Raw genomic sequence first — 21,446 nt, 5'->3', positions numbered from 1 at the left:
AGCAATTCAAGCGAGTGAACCCACAGAAAGCATGCGGCCCTGAAAAGATCAGCTGAAATATTCTTAAGGAGTGTGCTCGTCAGTTGGCAGTTCCTTTCTTTCCGGTTGTTCAGAAATCATTTAACACACATGCTGTCCCTTGCTGTTGGAAATCACCCACTATCATTCCAGTTGCTAAGAAGATGTGGCCTGCTGAGCTGGATGATTACTGACCTTACATCGATAGTCATGAAGTGTTTTGAGCGCATTGTGTCAAAGTGTCTTTTAGATCTTCTTGTTCCATATATTGATCAGTTAAAGTTTTCCTAACAATCTCAGAAGTCAGTGGACGATGCTGTTCTGACCTTTGTCCATTTGATCCAGCAGCACATGGATACATTAGGCAACTATGTTCGTGCCACCTTTGTTGATTTCTCTTCAGCTTTTAACACCATGCAACCATTCAAGCTCATTGAGAAATTGAAAAACCTTGATGTTAATCTTACTCACTTACTTTGAATTTCCTTCACACAGGACCAAATGATGTTAGTTTCCGGGATTTAATCGGAGCCCATATTAACGAATACTGGATCTCCTCAGGGCTGTGAATTATTACCTTTAGTTTTCATGCCCAGTATGAATGATTGTCGATCAGAGTGTGACAACATAATGATCCTGAAATATACTGATGATACAGTACTTGTGGATCTCATCAGGAATAATGAAGTACAGTATAGGAACTTGGTAGAGAAGTTCATAAATTGGTGTGATGACAATTGTCTTAAACTGAATGAAAACAAGATAAAATAACTAGTTATAGATTTTAGGGAAAAGCCAGTTAATGATTTTGTTCCCGTGAAGATTCATGATGTAGACAATGAAATAATCAATGATCAATCAACAAACAATGCCCCCAAAATGAATTTCCATACAGCCAATAATTTGAAATTGGGTTAAATTCAATTCAATACCAATACAAAGTACAATGTAACTGTAAATGAGCAGACAGCAGAATGGATGCAAGTTAATCACGTATTGTGGTCCCCACGACTGTTTTGGAGGCTATTAATTTAGCCCTTTTGTCTCTCTCTCTTTGCAGAAAGAGCCTGGGTATCAGTTTCATCCACAAATTCATTTTGGAAGAGTTGGATCACAACAAAGACTCTTGCGATCTGGCAGGATGTGGAATGAAGATGCTTTGTTGGATCTGGACTTGGACAGGAGGCAGGGAACTTTACCATAGAGTTGAGCACATCAGAAGGTCTAGACACAGGTTCTGTGATCATCCATATTTGAATGGTCCTCTGTTAAACAGATGATTTATACATTATATCCTTATCATGGACCAATGAAATATTAGATAATGATTCCAAAGCAACTTTCATATTTCTCAGCAAAAAGATTTGCAAAATATTCCCTCTGAATTCTAAAGCAGAATCTCTGCACCAAACAGATTATATTTGAAATTAATTAACAATGATTAATTAACAATAATTAACAATTGACTTGTTAGTTCCTTGACTTCCTTTCTCAAAATTAATCCATAAAATAACTTCTAAAAATGTTTTTGGGTGGAGATTTTGAAACGTAAAAATGATCCTCAGTGTTCTCAGCAATTATGATGGTAATTTTTAATTTCTTTCAGTAATTTTTGCATTGGAGCTATGGGTTGTAACTATTTACCTGTATCAATGAAAAGGTTAAACAGTTGTTTAAGGAAACCTGGAGTAGTGCAGTAAACAGGCCTAATTCCTGTACATTTGTAATTTAAAAATACAAACTCTGTTAAAAATACATACTCTGATAAACCCATATCTAACTGTCTGAGCTTTTTAATTTGTAAAATGATTTTGCTAAGGTTTTATATTTCATTGTTTCACAAAATTCTGTGGGTTTGGTTGATTAACATTAAAAGGATTGTAAGTTCAATGTTGTTGAATTAATATTAATCAATCACTGCAGTGCTCAGGCAGGAAGCAGGCCAGTCTGATCCAAGGCTGTGGCTGGAAGCCAGGAGACGGATCGAGACAGAAAAAAGGAATGGAAGCAAAGCATAAACATAAAAAAAAGTACAAACGTCAGAAATGTGAACTTTAACAGAAAATCCTGGAAATACAGGTCTGTCAGCATCTGTAAGGAGGAAAAAAACAGGTTATCATTTTCATTAAGTGGGAAGTGAATATTAAGCTTGTCTAAATTGTAAAGAGTAACACACTTTCAAGAGTTTTTAAAGCAAAGACAGCTCTTGGATTGGAGATGATATTCACCAACCTTTCAAGGTTTTTGATGTCATCTCAACCCTCTGATTAATTAACGTCTTATACCACAATGTGCTTTATTCTATATATACATCAAGGTGTTAAAATGCATTTATCACATTGCACAATAGTAAAGAGACATAGGCCTGATAGTGCTCTGTTGCAGTTTTACTGTGGATTTCACTGTTGCCATTACCCTTATGTTTTCTACTAGGAACTCATTTGAACTGTGGATTTTAAAAGCATTCTTGTTTCAATTTAATTAGATACGGTGTGGGACTCAGCATAAGCCCCCAATTAAGTGACTTCAGTTTTCAGCTAAAGATGATAATCTTCCTAATTCCACTGGAGCCAAAAAATATATGAAAATGTTCAAGGAATGTATAATTTCAGCAATGTTACCTCTTCTATGAATCAACTTATGAAGTGTTTGACATTGATGATTAGTTTTATGTGCTTCATTCAGAGAGCAAAATGTAAATTGTCAATTTCACAGAAAATGGTTCAAAATATTTCCACTCTTTTTAATGCAAAATGTTTATTAGCTAAAATGACTTTTTTAAAGGTGTGCTGTTCATTATCATATCAATACACTACAATGACATTCATGCTTTGTTTTACTCCTTTCCTGCAAAAGCATGCATGGTGCTTGTCTGCTGAAGTAAATTCATTTTCAGTATTAGGAAAGTTCTTTACATTGATAATGTATGGATTAAGGTCATTTCTAATTAAAATTTAATTAGACATGGAACATATTCTTTTCATTGCCTGGAATCACAAGTTCTGCAATGCTGCAACAATTTCTGGTTTCTATTGATGGCCACTCTGAATGCTCCTCAGTGCAGCTCTCACGTCCCCAGAAGCTACTGAAGCACAAGATTGCTACTATAAATGGGGTGTAAAGCGATGCAGCTTCCTCCAACTTCCTCCACTCAACCTAATGGAGATTAAGAGCCATTAAGGGCTCTTTGCTGCATGTGCAGTTTATATTGATCAGATTGACTCAGTCGTTTTAGCCAATGATCCGATTACAAGTGTGGTCACCTTTCTGTGATTACTGGCAGTGACATGCCTACGTAGGCACTTTAGAAGAGAGCAGATGATATTTAGAGGATTTTTTTATATACGGAATCTGAAGTCTGTGTAAGAAATAATTCAACTCATTGAAGTCTGTACCTAACGACTGGTATAAAATCTCACTGTGTAATAGTGCTGCAGAGTTCCTGTGATTCTAAACTGTAAAGACAAAGTCAGAACAGCTTCATTTTCAGAAGTAACTTTCTCTAAGTCTAAACACCATGAAATAAATGAAACTGCTATATACTTTAAAATTAATATTTTTGATTAATTTTTTAAAGATGTATTTTTAGCTTGGTGGAACAATTCTCTATTTACTCCAGATAATTATGTGTGCACAGTGTAGAGAACTATTATTATTATAACATACATTTTTATTCAGCTATCTGTTAAATGACTGTTGCCAGAGACATTTTAGAATCATACCAATCCATTCAGAAGAGGAATGTAGGACAGAAGTAGAAAATTGTGTAAGTACATTATTAATGGAAAATTTGTCAGTGCAATTTTCACACAAAAAACTCTGCCATTTTCACAAAGATCTGTTGTTTTTCAATGTCTCAGTTTCAGTTGGTAAATTCACCGTCCAATATAATAGGGAGCCATATAAACCCATTTGTGATGATTTTAGCTAGGGCAGCAACTGGCTTCATTGCATCTAAGCTAGGGAGGAAAAAAACAGCAAGGGTTCTGGTTCTCAGTCCCTGTCCCTTCAACTTGAGGGTAATTGTGAACATTATCCCTCTTTTCAGGATTGAACCTCCTCCACCTCCTTTCATCGACCTTCAGAGACCACACCCATCTAGTTCCACTACTACAAGTTCCAATTGAATCAGCATATCTACAGCAATGGCTTCTCCCCCCTCACTCACAGTCAGTTATTATACAAAATTAGATGACACCCAGCTGTACCCCTTCAATTTCAATTCCACAATGATATCTGTGCTGTCAAACTGATTAGCTAAAATCAATCATGGAACTGTCAAATCCTCCAGTACAACTTTGAGAAAACAAAACAGGCCATCTTGTTTTAGTTCCTGCCAAAAACTCCATATACCCAGTCCCCTTTCCCAATCTGCCCATTCAAGCTGAAATGGACAGTGTGAAACATCAGTGACCTGCTCAACCTGAGCTCAGCTTCAATCACTGTACCATAGGCATTACCAAGTCATGATGCTCCTTTCTTCGCAACACTGCCCGACTTAGCCCCTACATTACTGATGTATCACCAAAGGTATTCTTCCATGCTTTCCTTACCCCTCCAGTTTCCCAATCCTTCCTATATAACCATCAACTTATCCAAAACTCTTCCATTTGCTGTAATAAGTGCCATTCACCCACCACTACCATACTTGTTGACTGCTATTGGTTCCCTGTCCCTAATAAACCACTGTCCAAATCTTTGTTCTCCATCTTGCATCCATATCTCTGCAATCTTCACCGAACCGACATCCCAACCTGTGCCTCGTGGAGTCCAACTGATAACAGGATTTTCAGCCACCCTGGATCTCCCTGCAGATGATCTAAATAATAATATAATTATAATGATAAACCTTTTCACTCTCTACTTCTCCTGTCCCATTTAAAAAAATCTTTAAACCTCCCTATGTGACAGCCTAAATCCTCTACAGCTCGATTGAGTTCCAATGTGAAGCACTTTTTGAAGTTATTGGGTGAGAATAGGAGTGAGCAAGGAGAGAGTGAGGATTTCCGCCAGTAGCCAGGAAACCTAGAAATGCTATAAAGGTGTAAGCCCTGATGAATTAATTGCAGGATATCATTAGAATATTTTCTGCCTAGCAGCCAACCAGACTGAGAGGTCAGACAACTCATGTGGCAAAAAGCCTGTGCCACAAGGCAACAGCCAAAGACTGCTGGGGTGATCTGCAATGACTGAGCAGATCGGGGTATATGTCGAGGGTGGGAAATAGGAAGTAGGCAAAAGGTGGGAGGGAGGGAAGAAAATCATATCACTGGGAGGGAGACAGATCACGGGGCTGGGGCGGGGTGGGGGGGTGGAGATGGTGCTTGGGGTGGTGAGATTGCACAGGGAGACTTGCAGGGAGTGAGACCATGGAGAGAGATTGCACGGAGAGATCGTGGAGAGCTGAGATCATAGGGAAAGATCACGGGGGTGAGATCATAGGCAGAGATTGCGGGAGTTTGAGATCAGATAATGGGGAAGGTGGCAGGTCATCAGATCAAAAAGGGACTTCCAGTTGAAGTGGTACCAGTTGATCCAGTTCCGAACCAGGAAGCAGTTCGTAGGAGAGAGAGATATCATGGTTGTGACGCGGCATGAAGCAGAACACAGCAGGTTTGCTTTGGGGGAAGCAAATCACTGGCCTGCCTATCCAGAGAGGGTTACTTAGCTGACACCATGTTAAACTGGAAGTAAACATTTTCATGGCATATTGGGGTTTAGTTTTGCATTGTTACCAATTTAACCAGCAACCCTGATCCTCACCCGGTGATGGGGGTAAAATTCCTCCCTCACAATCTAGACTGGCCTGATTTTAACTGTGTAAGTTAATGGGTTTTAAGTGAGTTAAAACTTCGTCCATATATAGTTGAAGAATAATGTATGCTGGGTGGCGGGCTGCTCTGCTTGTGTTAGTGTCTTCAAGAGAGGAGAGGAAAAGTTTGGTGAGGGGAAAAATACATGATTCCACTCAACATAGCCACAAAAAAAAAATGATCTCAGGAGGGGACAGTGAGTCCTGTTAAAGGTAAACCATTGGAACACACTAAAAAGAAAATAATGAGTGCATCTGACAAGGCAGTGTTATGTCAATTTAGTGTGCACATTATTTGCATTTCTCTTGTGATGACAAACTTTGAAAAATTATTATTTAAAGTTGTGCCTCAACTATGTTGACAAAGGTACTTTTGAAAAACCGATGTTAATTAATGCACATCACATGATATTTATGGTTAAAATACAGCTTGGGTATGTGGACTAACCTCATTGCAACCATTGGATGCAATAACGTGTTCTATTCTTCAACGCTATCATTCGCACAGTAAAAAGCCAAAGTATTTATAGCCAGATAACTCAACTGCTATTTAAATTGCTAATTTAATGCACAGTATGATTTCTTTTATTCACTTAAAGTGATGTGATGTAACCGACCTATTGTATTCAAGTTTTAATGGTAAATTCCACCAAAGCAACAATTCCTCTTTATTCAAGGTTGCCCATGTTATAATAACTAAAAGGAAGTGCACAGTTTCCATCAGCATAGTCATAACCTTTGTAAAAATCACTTGTAGATTCTTTTGAAAGATGTAAAATTATTTCCCAAAGTATCTCTGAAAGAGCCATCGACAACGGTTAGACCATTGTACCATTTTATTGAGCTTATCTTTACTAACTGAATCAATTAGGAAATAGGCAGAGATTTCTCATCTGGCATTAGTATTTCAGAAGCTAGGATGTAAGTGTGATTAAAGTTGTCAGGCACCTCATAGATTCTGATATCTAAATGCAGGAATGCAGCATTCCTGTGGCACCAACCCTATGGCGAACAGAATATTCCACAAATATATAGAACTATAAAGTGGCTTTTCAAAATACCATGAGCAAGAAATTGGGCTTGTTTGTACCTATTTTCTGGTTGGTATAAGTGCCTTAGAGTTGCATAATGGCGTCTGCAGCGTGTGCATACACTTATAGGGTAACTTGCACCAGATGCCCTATTGGTGAGGGCGTTAACGTGCAGTTAGTGAGTGTTGACTGGTAATATGCAGAGCAAGCAGATCATGATTCAATCCATGTGCTTACTGCTCCAGTTAACGCCCTTTCTAACCTCACAGAGCTAAGCATGCATCCAGCAGCAGGACCGACCTCCCCAACAGCACTATTTAAAAGGATCATCAACTACTTACAGGTTAGTTGCTGATTGATTTTTTTGGGCAGTGGCTTTGATTTTGTAAGTGTTTAATGCTTTCTATAGTTGTTTGAAGTTGCAAAGATCTACAGGGAGTGGTGTGGATGGTGCTGAACGAGATTTTGTTGACTTCAAGGCTTCTGCACAACTGATTGCTCTCAGATATGGATGCACCAGTAGGCATTCCCCTCAGAAAGTAGCATAATTTGGAGAATTAATAGGGCACACAGAGCAGGGCAAGCTGCTGGAAGAAGGAGGAAGAGGGGGAGAAGAGCACTTCCAACATGGTCAAGGAGCAATTCTCCCATGTGCAAGTCAGTGAGGCATTCTCACTGTAATTTGCCACCTGCTTCAGCAACAACTGCAACCTGAGAGCAGGGTAAGGACGGCACTGAAGGTGATGCTGTCCATGGACTTTTAAGCATCTGGCTCCTTCCAGGCTGGAGCTAGAGATATTTGAAACATTTTGCAGCTTGCCATCACTGCTGCACAAGGAATGTCATCGAGGATCTCTACATATTGAAAGCTAACTACATTTTATTTTCTCTCTTGTCAGATAGAAACAGACAGAGCAAGTATGTGGTTTTGCTAGTATTGCAATCTTCCCCATGGTTCAGGGTGCCATTGACTGTAAGCAAGTTGCTTTGGAGCATTGTATGTCAACTCTGCCCTATACTGGAAACATGTGGGATTCCACTCCCTCAACATTCAGCTGGTGTGTGATCATAGGCAGCGAATCATGCAGGTCAGTGCCTGCTATCCTGGGAGCAATCATGATGCCTGTATTCTACAGCTGTCAATTGTGCCATCTGTATTTGAGTCAGCATGGCAAACCAAAAAGTAGCCATTGGGTAATAAGCATCATCTGCAGATAAGGTAGCTGATGACTCTGGCCCACAGCCCACAACACAGCTTTCAGATAATCAAAACCATATTGGCACACAAAATGTGATAGAGCAGACAACTGCCATGCCGAAACAATGCTTCCAGTGCCTGGGCTATTCTGGGTGAGCACTGATGTACTGCACAGAATAAGTGTCAAGATTCGTGGTGGTTTGCTGCATGCTGTACACAATCTCACCATCGTGAGAGATCAGCCTTTGTCACCAGCTATACGGTGAGCAGCTGAGATGCTACTGCATAAAGAGCAGGAAGAAGAGGAAGAGGAAGGGAGGAGGCAACTAACCCTGCCTTTTCTGGGCACTGCTATCTGGCATCTGAGAAATTCTAGTGAACTGCTGGAGCACAAATTGCTGGACTGCTGTGACACCCTGCAAACCTCTTTGAGCACTGGAATCTGAAGCCATGACAGCAGCAGGATGAGTTTTTAATTCATTCAAGGGATGTGGGCTTCACAGGCTAGGCCAGCATTTATTGCCAAGTGTGCCTGGAGGGCCTCCTGCCTCCGTGAGAATAAATAACATGTCTCCTCCTCCTGCATCAAGGCCTCCAGTGCAATGTCAGAAAATCTTGGAGTGTGCTCTCTGTTATGCTGTGTCATTATTGAGTGTTTTCCCATGTCAAAATCGCTTTTAGAATGATTTCCAGCACCTGCACCAGTCACAAAGCACCTACTCTATAAGATGTTCAGGCAAGCTTTAACCCGTGTTAGTCTCTCATAATTTTGCACTCCCTGCCCATATATGCAACTGCTCAATAGCATGCTTAACGCTAGCTGTACAATGCAATAATTTGTACAATTGGAAGCAATATGGAGTCATTCCCTACTGCGATCCCCAGGACCATTTTCAGGCTCTGTTCAATTTTGCAGCCTGTGTCTGTTATTGCAGGCTTTCTGCACTGTTTACATCTTTTTCTTTCATTCTATCAGTAAGCCCTTCTATTTTTGTAGATTCTGACATGTCACAATAAATAATGCATTGCTTTTCAAATAGCCGAGCTAAGAGCTCTTCTGCACTGTGTGTGAGATACATTTGTAAAAGGAAAAGCAAGGAATTTCTAGGTTAGAAATTAGATTTAAGGACAGCCACCTTTACAACAAATACTCATTTTTGTCTCAGTTTCTATGTGGTATTGTATTGACTGTCTTGTAAGGTTAATGACAACCACTCATTAACCTTGACATATATGTAATAATTTGGCCTAGTAGTGACAGTTGTGAATGGCATTGACTTGTCAACCCCCTATATTTTTCTTTGCAGATGGTCACGGTAAGTAAGAGCCCTCATATGTATTCCAGTGTTATCCAGAACACATGCAAAAGGATAAATGTTTTTCTGTGTGGGGATGGATTATGAATGGAATACTAATTTAATGCAGCAAAATAATGCCAGTGTTCACCTCTGCCATTTTGCACTGTTACCTCAGTAGGGAACTGCAAAAGGTGGCTCGAGGCAAGACTTAACATTCAGGAAGAAACAACACAGAACACTGCTTTAGTTCTTAGAAATGTTTCTTAGAAAATGCCACAAAAGGGATAAAGAATCATTAATTACTTAGCTTTGTTTTCACTTAAAGACACACAGCTTTCAAGTTGAATCTAATCGTTTCACCCAGCTTGCCGAACAGTAAGTATCTGTGGCCTCCAAAAGCAATGTAAAATTAATGAAATAAAAATTGGGTAGGTTGTATGAAGATGGGTGATCAGCTCTGCCAGATTACTGCCTGGGCCCCATTGTTGGGTCGAGTAGAGCAGGCTTTTAATCATGGTGCCTCTGCCCTAAGGTGCTTGAAGTAAAGAGTTATGAAAAAAATATATTTATCGCCTTAAGTTACTAACCCTCTGCCTTCCTATATAACGGTAAGCAATTTGAAAAGCTCACAGCCCATAGGGCAGAATTTTTCCCTCGTCGGGCGGGTGTGCGCCCAACTTGAACAGGAGAAAAATAGTGCGCGATGACGTTGGGCAAGTGTCCAGATGTTATCGCGCACTCACGCGATATTTCAGTCGGTGGGTGCGCACAAGAGGTGGCAGCACGCCCGCTGGCAATTAAGAGGCCTATTATGGCCATTAATCATTTAATTGAATTGAACCTTTCACTGCCCGTCCAACCTTATGGTTGGCAGGTGGGTGGAAAGGCCAAGCGGCCTTTGCATTTTTTGTGAAACCTCCTCCACAGGCAGGATGAGTTTTCAGCCAGTGATTTAAAATAAAATAATAAAAACTTTTAAAACTCATTTTTAACATGTCCCTGCTCATGTGTCACATGACAGAGTCACATGAGGGGACATGTTTTCCTTAATTTTAAAATCTTAATCTGTGAAGTGAAAAATCTCCAGTTCCCTGAGACAGCTCTGTGCTCCCCTTCAGGGAGCTTTCAGTGTACGCACCCGCGCGCTTGCACTGACTTTCGTGCTTGCTCTCCTCCTCCCCATTTCCCCCCACCCCACCCCCCATCCAGGCAGCGCTAAGTGTTTCAGTGTGTGATTCACGCTGGCTGCCCGTTAATTGGCCAGCCTGCGTGAAATTGCGGTTGGGGCCCGATCGCAGGCGGCGGGCGGTTTCACGGCTGCTCCCGGGCCCACCCGCCACACCTGCCCGACGAGGGGAAACTCCTCCCCATAGATAAAGGCAGCATGCAACAGTCAGCACCACTGGGGGCACTTGTTTTATGTTGGTCCATGCTTCTGGTGGCAAAGGGAAATATCCTCTCCTGTATTAAGTCTGTGCAACCAGAGGAGCTGATGTTGATTTATTTATGTTACTGCAGAGTGGGGCATCCCTTCAATGTCAGCACTGTGGATAATTATCCAGGGAGGCGGTGGCGTAGTGGTATTTTCACCAGACTAATACTCCAGAGGCCCAGGGTAACGCTCTGAGGACCTAGGTTTGAATCCCATTTGTGGCAGATGATGGAATTTGGATTCAGTAAAAAATCTGGAATTATAAGTCTAATGATGATCATGAAATGATTGTCATGAAAACCCATTGGTTCACTAATGCCCTTTAGGGAAGGAAATCTGCTGTCCTTACCTGGTCTAGCCTACATGTGATTCCAGACCCCACAGCAATGTGGTTGACTCTTAAGTGGCCTAGCAAGCCATTCAGTTTTCAAAGGCCAATTAGGAATGGGCAATAAATGCTGGCCTAGCCAGTGACACCCCCATCCCATGAACAAATTAAAGAAAAAATATATGATGCAGTTGGATCTTTCATAGATCTATCAAAAGGTCACACTAGATGACAGCTCTGAGCTATATCCAATTATTCAGATCCATAAAAGAGCAAACTGCTTGCTATATTTTAATAAATAATGGATTAACTCCTAAACTGGCATGATCAGGTAATCCACTACCTGAAAAATATTTTAGTAACTGGAACTAACAAGGATGCAGGGCTATATCAGTTGGAGAGAGCACTGTAGCAGGTTTACATAGATGCACAAAGCTAAAAGCAAGCATTCTCAGGCTCAGCTTACATATCTGGGAAATAATGGGCCAGATCTTCCAGTCTCCAGATAGTCGGAATTGCCCATCATAAGTTTGAACTTCCGATGGGCAATAATACCCCTACCCCCTGGGACCCTCCGAAAAGGTCTCCAACTCTGAGTGAGAGTTGGAGACTTCAGAGAGTTCCAACTTACCTCAATAGTTACCCAGGAAATGTTAAACAAAAAAATCCGAGTCTAACTCCTGGGTAGCTACACACCTGCACCCCCCTGCAACTTCCACCCCATTGACCCAACCTGTCTAACTCCCACCACCCAATTCAACCTTCTACGCCCTGACCCCCCCGATGCCCACAATGCAACCTGACCTGACCTCACCGCCCTACCCAGCTTCCACCCTACCCAAATGCCACTCTACCCAGCTACCACCCTACTTCTTTATCCGCTTACCTCACCGTCCCTACACCCTTACCTCACCCTCCCTACACCCTTACCTCACCTGCCCTACAACACTCATTCACTGACACTCTGAAAAGCTGTTTAAATGTCCCAAAGCTTTTCAGTGTGTTAGTGAACACTTACCAGAATATGGCAGCTAGTGCCATAATAAGGGGACATGACTCCTACATGGATTCCATTCGCTGCTGTCTCCGAAGTTTCCTGCAATGACTGAGTTCTGCAGGATTGGAGTTGGGTGGTCACTGGGGGTGTTGGGTGGTCAGCAGGGGGGGTTTGTGTGGTCAGTGGGGGTCAGGTGTTCAGTGGGCCTGGGGTTGGAGGGCCAGTAGGGGTCAGGTGGTCAGTGGGGGTGGGGTCGGGTGGTCATTGGGGGTTCAGGTGGTCATTGGGGATTCGGATGATCAGTGGGGGCATTGGATGGTCAGTGGGGGTCGATTGGTGAGTAGAGAGGGGTCAGGAAGTCAGTGGGGGGGCGATCAGTGCAGTTGACATATGGAGGGTCAGGTGGTCAGCAATGGGGACATTGGGTGGTCGGTGGCAGGAATGCTCAGATGGTCAGTGAGTGGTTCAGATGGTCACTTGGGGTTTCAGGGAGTCAGTCGGGGGCAGTCGGGTTGTCTCTTGGAGTGTGGTTTGTGGAGGGATAGTCGGGAGGTCGGGTGGGTAGTCTTGGGAGGGGTGGTAGTCATTGGGGTGGTTTTAGTCATGGGGGTCTCGTGGGGAATCGGGAGGGAGGTTAGGGGTGACGCAACTTGGGGTGGATGGGGGATAATTGGGGGGGGTTAGGAGGTAGCTGGGGGGGATCCCATGGGCAGTGGGCAGTCAGGCAGGTAGTCGGGCAGTTGGGGGGTAGTTGGGGTGTTGGCGACCCCAGTGGGGGTGTAGTTGGGGGGTCCCATGGGGGGTTGCAAGGATAGTTGGGGGAATGGGGGTTAGTTGATAGGGAATGGGGATAGTGGCAGGGGTAGGTTGTAGTCGGAGTTCCTGTGTGCAGTTGTGGGGCTGGGGTTAGATGAAGGTGTCGGGGGCTCGAGTGGCAGGGGTGGGTGTTGTAGTTGTGGGGTCCTGTGGTGGGGGTCAGTACTATCGTTACACAGGAATTAGAAGTGCTTTTAATTCTTCTAACCTTTTCTGGGCAACAATTGCTGTAAAACAGTTGGAACCACCTGAAGTCTGCGATTTAAAATCAAATTATCGGATGGTTCCCAGTTCAGGATAATTGCCCGGCGGAAGTTTGAACTTGCTGGGCCATTGCTGTGCAATCCTTACGTGGGTACCCCAGCATTTTTTGGGTACCTCCCGGTTATGACATTCCAGAAATCAGAACTTATGGCCCATAATGTGTTGAGAAAAGCAAACTAAAAGAGAAAAACGGCTATGGTCAATTTAGGAAACATTCCGGGAAACTCTTCTCTGGCCTCATGAGCCAACCAAGGAAATGGTTATAGCACATAACTCAATCATCATTGTCCCAGAGAACTTATCTTCTATAACTTTAAATGTCCTGTTGAGTCAGAACCATTGCAACAAAAAGAGCAGATGCTGGTCTGACAATTTGATCTTGAATTGGACAATTTGATCTTGAATAATTAACATAATTTGGGATGTGTTATGATCTGATTTATAAGTTTGTTTGGTATGTTATGGATTCAAGTTACATTTCAGAGACTTAATCCTATAATTTCAGCTGACACGATAGTGCAATGAAGGAGTGCGATACTTCAGGAGGTTCCAAAATTTGGATGAAGCATCAAACATAAGACCCCATCTATTACCTCAGTTGGACATTAAAGGGCCCATAACAATATTTAAAGCAGGGAGATTACCTTCAATGTTAATCACTTAACCAACATCACGAAAAACAAAGGGCTAAAAAAGTAATTTAAGCACATTTCTGGATGCAGAATTTAAAAGCGTACTCAAAACATAAGATTATGAGAAATAGGAACAGGAGTAGACCATAGGACTCCTTGAATCTGCTCCACCATTGAATACGATCAGATTTTCAGATTTCCTGCTTCAGCTCCACTTTTCCAGCTCCCCATATCCCTTGATTGCCTGAAAGATCAAAAAATTGTCTATCTCAGCCTTAAATATACTCAACCCTGGAGTATCTTACAACCTTGTAGGGTTGGGAATTCCAAAAATTTATGAAGAAAATTTTCCACATCTTAATCCCCAAGTTCTAGGTTCCCCAGCCAAGGGAAACAACTTCTTAGTGTTTACCCTGTCAAGCCCCTTCAGAATCGTCTATGTTTCTATGAAATCGGTACTCCTTCTCTAAATTCCAGTGAGCATAGGCCCAATTTACACAGCATTTCATCATAGAACTACCCTCTAATTCCAGTGAACTTTCACTGAATCGCCTCCAATGCAAGAATATCATTCCTTAGATATGGAGACGAAAAATATATATAGTTCTCCAGGTGTCGTCTTACCAAAGTCATGTTCAATTGTAGCAAGACCTTTTTCTTGTACTCCAAACCCCATGAAATGAAGACCAACATGCCATTTGCCTTTATAATTGCTTGCTGTGCCTGCATGATAATTTCTGTGTTCCTTATACAAGTACAACCAAGTCCCTCTGAACATCAACATTTACAAATTTCACACCTTTTAAAAAAATATTCTGCTTTTCTATTCTTAATACCAAAATGAATAATCTCACAGTTCTTCACATTACACTCCACCTGTCATCTTGTTGCCTATTCACTTAACTTGTCTTTATCTCTTTACATCCTACAGTTACATTTAAGGAATGAAACCAGACAGACCAACCGGCATCGACCTTGGCACTGGAAACAACAACAGCAAACTCAGCTCTGTTGACCCTGCAAAACTCTTCTTACTAACATCTGGGGGCTAGTGCCAAAATTGGGACAGCTGTCTCACAGAATAGTCGAGCAACAGTCTGACATTGTCATCCTTACGGAATCATATCATACAGATAATGTCCTAGACTCCACCATCACCATCCCTGAGCATATGCTGTCCCACCAGGAGGACAGACTCAGCAGAGGTGGCAGCACTGTGGTATACAGTCAGGAGGGAGTTGTCCTGGGAGTCCTCAACTTCGACTCTGGACCCCATGAAGTCTCATGGCATCAGGTCAAATATGGGCAAGAAAACCTCCTGCTGACTACCATGTACCACCCTCCCTCAGCTGATGAATCAGTATTCCTCCATGTTGAACACCACTTGGAGGTAGCACTGAGGGTGGCAAGGGCACAGAATGTACTCTGGGTGGGGGGCTTCAATGTCCATCACCAAGAGTGGCTCGGTAACACCACCACTGACTGAGCTGGCCGAGTCCTAAAGGATATAGCTGCTAGACTGGGTCTGCGGCAGGTGATGAGGGAACCAACAAGAAGGAAAAGCATACTTGACCTCATCCTCACCAACCTGCCTGCCGCAGATGCATCTCTCCATGACAGTATTGGTAGGAGTGACCACCGCACAGCCGTTTTGGAGACGAAGTCCTGCCTTCACATTGAGGATACCTTCCATCATGTTGTGTTGCACTACCACCATGCTAAATGGGATAGATTTCAAACAGATCGAGCAACTCAAGACTGGGCATCCATGAGGTGCTGTGGATCACCATCAGCAGCAGAATTGTACTCGAACACAATCTGTTACCTCATGGCCCGGCATATCCCCCACTCTACCATTACCATCAAGCCAGGGGATCAACCCTGGTTCAATGAAGGGTGCGAGAGCTCCATGCCAGGATCATCACCAGGCATACCTAAAAATGAGGTGTCAACCTGGTGAAGCAATAACACAGGACTACTTGCGTGCCAAACAGCATAAGCAACAAATGATAGACAGAGCTAAGTGATCCCATAACCAACGGATCAGATCTAAGCTCTGCATCCCTGCCACATCCAGTTGTGAACGGTGGTGGACAATTAAATGATCACTGGAGGAGGAGGAGGCTGCATAAGTATCTCCATCCTTAATGATGGAGGAGTCCAGCACATCAGTGCCAAAGATAAGGTTGAAGCATTTGCTAAAATCTTCAGCCAGAAGTGCCGAGTGGATGATCCATCTCAGCCTTCTCCAGAGGTCCCCAGCATCACAGGTGCCAGTCGTCAGCCAACTCAATTCACTCCATGTGATATCAAGAAACAACAGAAGGCACTGGATGCTGCAAAGGCTATGGGCCCTGACAACATTCTGGCAATAGTACTGAAGACTTGTGCACCAGAACTTGCAGTGCCCCTAGCCAAGCTGTTCCAGTACAGCTACAACACTGGCATCTACCCAGCTATGTGGAAAATTGCCCAGACATGTCCTGTACACAAAAAGCAGGACAAATCCAACCCAACCAATTACCACCCTATCAGTCTACTCTTGATCATCAGTAAAGTGATGGAAGGGGTCATTAGCAGTGCAGCAATTGCTCAGCAATAACCTGCTCACTGACACTCAGTTTGGGTTCTGCCACTCATTACAATCTTGGTTCAAACAGGGGAGCCAGTTACCGCCCCATCAGTCTACTCTTGATCATCAGTAAAGGGATGGAAGGGGTCATGAACAGTGCTATCAAGCGGCACTTGCTCAGCAATAACCTGCTCACTGACGCCCAGTTTGTTTCCGCCAGGGCCACTTAGCTCCTGATCTCATTACAGCGTTGGTTCAAACATGGACAAAAGAGCTGAACTCCCAAGGTGAGGTAAGAGTGACTGCCCTTGACATCAAGGCTGCATTTAACAGAGTGTGACATCAATGAGCCCAAGCAAAACTGGAGTCAATGGGAATCAGGGGGAAAACTCTCCACTGGTTGGAGTCATACCTAGCATAAAGGAAGATGGTTGTGGTTGTTGAAGATCAGGCATCTCAGTTGCTTGATATCACTGCAGGAGTTCCTCAGGGTAGTGTCCTAGGCCCAACCATCTTCAGCTGCTTCATCAAAGAACTTCCTAACATCATAAGATCAGAAGTGGGGATGTTCGCTGATGATTGCACAATGTTCAGCACCATTTGCGACTCCTCAGATACTGAAGCAGTCTGTGTCCAAATGCAGCAAGACCTGGACAGTATCCAGGCTTGGGCTGACAAGTGGCAAGTAACATTCACCACACAAGTGCCAGGCAATGACCATCTCCAATAAGAGAGAATCTGATCATCGTCCCTTGACGTTCAATGGCATTACCATCACTGAATCCCCCACTATCAACATCATTACCATTGACCAGAAACTGAACTGGACTAGCCATATAAGTACTGTGGCTACAAGAGCAGGTCAGAGGCTGGGAATCCTGTGACGAGTAACTCAGCTTCTGACTCCCCAAAGCCTGTCCACGATCTACAAGGCACAAGCCAGGAGTGTGATGGAATACTCCCCACTTGCCTGGATGAGTGCAGCTCCCACAACGCTCAAGAAGCTTGACACCATCCAGGACAAAGCAGCCCACTTGATTGGCACCCCATCCACAAACATTCACTCCCTCCACCACCGACGCACAGTAGCAGCAGTGTGTACCATCTACAAGATGAACTGTAGACATTCACCAAGGTTCCTTAGACAGCACCTTCCAAACCCATGACGGCTACCACCTAAAAGGACAAGGGCAGCAGAGAGATGGGAACACCACCACCTGGAAGTTCCCCTCCAAGTCACTCACCATCCTGACGTGGAAATATATCGCCATTCCTTCACCGTCACTGGGTCAAAATCCTGGAACTACCTTCCCAACAGCACTGTGGGTTTACCTACACCACATGAACTGCTGTGGGCCAAGAAGGCAGCTCCCAACACCTTCTCAAGGGCAATTAGGGATGGGCAATAAATGCTGGCCCAGCCAGTGACACCCACATCCTGTGAATGAATGAATAAAGAAAAAATCCTCTTTGTCTCCTCCTCACAGCTTACATTCCCTCCTAGCTTTGTATCGGCAGCAAACCTGGGGCAGAATTTAATTCACCCCATTGAAGCGGAGTCATGGCAGGATGGTCATTGGAATCGCGCGGCAGGGGGTGAGTCAGGATCCCAACAGAGGAAGCTAATGGCTGAGGTAAATGGCTGCCAGGAAGGCAGCGAGGTGGCGAACCCACATGAACATGGTGGTAAGCCAATTAAGATTGTTAAGAAGGCTGTTGAGAGTCATCTGCATGCTGCTGAATGCTTTCAAATGTAGCTTTTGGGATTAAATGAATGGTGAGTAGAGATCCCTACCAGTGAAAGCTGGCAGCGTGGAAGCATATCTCTCTGAGGTGGAACGTCAGCCATTTTTCAGCTGTCTTCCACAAGAGGACAGAAAGAAATTCAGAAAGTTACAGGCTGAGGGGATACATCAGATGGGGGCGGGGTGCTGATGGTACAAGCTGAAGGTCATACATTGGCACTTTAAATCCGGGGCGGAAACCATTGATGTTGGGAAATAGAGATAACTTAAGTATGTTGTACTTGTATTTGTGGGTGTATGTCAAGATATTAATGTATATAATGTTATTAGAAATTATTTTAAATTGGTCTTGGGCTAGGGTCTGTGTCTGTGGGTGTGCATCTTAATTGGATTAAAGCCAGAGAGTCTGGGTGTTTTGATGTATAGTAGTTTTGAGATGTTAAACAGTAATGTACAGGGTATATTTGCATTTTGTTGAGTAACCCATTCAAAGACTGGAGGTGAAATCTTGTACCTATCTAGGAGACGCCAAGCAGCATGTTTATATTACTAATAAACTTGATACTATGAAAGGGGTTTTATTGTTAGATGAGGTTGAGTTCAAAGGGCCTGGTGATACAGTGAGAATTTACATTCAAAGGGAAGGCTAGGTATATACAGAAAAGGGTTTTGTGTGTGGGTCAGAGGCATGCCACCTTTAAGCCTACAATTGTGTGAAGGAACCAAATTGAAAGAAACCTCATTTTGAATTTGTAAATGTGCTTTATCTGTTGTCTGTTTAAGTCTATGGGTTATTGTTGTCTTGGGGAAGATTACCTGGTAGTGATTAATTTGAGGATTTGTTTAAAAGTTATTATGGTAGTAATTTGTAGACATGGGTATTTGTTTAAATTTGTTGTTAAATTAATAACTGCTTAATTTAATTTATATAAAAAAAACCTCTTGACACTTGCTGGGTTTCATTTCTGAATTCAGAGCTGCACCTCAAACATACCAATTGAAAATATAGGTTATGACAGTTGTTTAAAGTTTCCCTCTGGGATTTTAAATAACTCAGCCTTTACAAACTGCTGTGTCATAACAGTTAGGAATGAGTTTTAGCTTTAAAGTTTAAGTTTGATTTGTATTTCTATATCTGTGTGTTAAGAAGGGTCAAATGGAGTTTTAGTTCCACTTTAAAAGGCTGCTTGCATTTCTAATGAGACATTTATGACCCCTATGAAGTGAAAGTAAACACACAAGAGTAGGGAGAACAGTGCTATTGCCTAGCAACAGGGGGCCAGATAAGCAGGTCCCTCCCACAGACACACACACACAGAAGAAGAAAGACAGCAGTTTGTTTTGGAAGATGTTTGAGTTCAGTTGGTTTGAAGGCAGCTGTGAAGCAGAAGCAGCCTAAAACGGGACAGATAGCAAGTCCCAAGCTAAGAAAAACCCCAAGAGTCCAGGGGAGTGGAAGAAGAGAAAGTCCAAAGAAAACCTTCTAGTTAAAGGAAGGACAGGAACCTGTGAAGTTAAGAGAGAAAGGCTCCACACTTCAGATTTAAAGTGAGAACAGCTTGCAAGTAGCAAGAAGGTTCAAAGAGACAACTGAAAGTCTATAATTCTTTGCTATGGGCTTGTAAAGCAGTGGTGCACTGTTAAGGTTGAATTGGTGAGAGAGAATGCATGGAAGATAGCTTGAGTACCTGTGCTGACCCAGGGAAGAGGAACATCTGAAGGAGAGTTCGAAAGCCTGGAGGTGAACCCTTGTGGAAGGCATCTGAATAAAAACGTCCGTTTGGGAGAAGATTCCAAGGCGAGTTCTTGGAGAGTGGAGATTGGAATCCCTTGTGTGAAGGACGGAATTCAGTGAGACTGGTTGGCTCACGGTGTGACAAGCGTCTGGGGGAAATTGAGGAGAGACCCATAGCTTCTGTTTGAGGTGGCATCTGCCACTTGGTTTCAGAGTGTGGTGTGTCTGACCACAGGGTGCCATACGTTTACATGGACTGTGTACTTACTGTGAACATTAGAGTATAAGATAGTTTTTGTAACTTGTGTTAATCCTTACAAATCTGTATATATCTGTAAAGGTATAGTTGTGGGTGAAGGAGTATTGTAGTATAGTTAATCTTTTCTTGTTAAATAAATATTTTTTTTCGTTAAAGTTCATCAGCTGACTCCTGTGCCTCTGTTCAGTAGTTACTCTCCATGTATCCAAACAAACAAAATAAAAGTTAGGATCTATCAAGCTGGGTTCCACTCTGAGATCAGGCTTGTCCAGGGGTAATTTCAGCTTGGATCATAACAAGTGGGGTCTCTTGTGGGATTTTGAAACACAGACAGTGGGCGATTGGACATGGAATAATAATTGATCTGGGTCTGGAAATCCTTGACATTGGTGGGATCTGTGAATCCTTTTTAACAAGTACATGGAGGTAAAGAGCCCCTGGACATAGGAATTGGAGTTGGTGTGGGGCATGCTATATGGGAATTCGAAATGGCATTGGAGGTTGCTAAGACTGTTTTACAGGTGGGAAATATAACTCTGCCTGGCTTACGGAAATTAACCAAGAGTGAGCTGATGGAATTGGTGGGTAAGCTGGAGTTGGAATTACCTGAAGGGGCGAGGAAAACAGATGTAGTTGAGGTAATAGCACGGCAATTAAAACTGGAAGGGATAACAGAGAGATCACATTTTCCAGGGAGTGAGTCACAGCTGGAGGTAGTGAGACTTCAGTTTGAAATGAAAAAGCTTGAATTTGAACAAACAAATGAACTGAAAAAACTCAAATTAGAAGCAAAGGAAAGAGGAATGGTATTTAAAAGGGAGCAAGCAGAAAGGCACCTCAATAGCATCCTTGAAATGGCAAAAAGAGATTTTGACCAGAGAAGAAATGAGATGTTCATGCACAAAAATGCCATTTTGACGTTGCTAAATCTAAATGAGAATTTACCACATTTGGGTTTAGAAAATGAGCTTGAGGATGTACTTATGCCTACAGTGCCTGAATTAAATTCCTTCCCTGGATGATTTACTCTTGATCTCTGCACCTAAGTCATTCATGTAAATTACTCTACTGGTGGCACCTCCTCTGAGGAGGAAGAGAGGGGCAAAAGGGAGAGGAGGTCAGGTGTCCGTAGACAGCATCCAAAGCAGCGACCTGTCGGGGAAGAGGTGCAGGCACAGGCGGCGCAGGGCCAGTAAGGAGTCCAAGGTGGAAGGGGCCACAGAAGATGACACTATTCTGCTGCCAGAGTGTACAGGCAGCAATGCAGCTACCTCAATATGTCCAAGGTGCAATGCCAAAGGAGGCTCCG

Source organism: Cetorhinus maximus, chromosome 4 (genome assembly GCF_964194155.1).
Source record: "Cetorhinus maximus chromosome 4, sCetMax3.hap1.1, whole genome shotgun sequence".
Classification (NCBI taxonomy): Eukaryota; Metazoa; Chordata; class Chondrichthyes; order Lamniformes; family Cetorhinidae; genus Cetorhinus; species Cetorhinus maximus.
The sequence above is the reverse complement of the archived record's forward strand: the minus strand, read 5'-3'. Positions refer to the sequence as shown.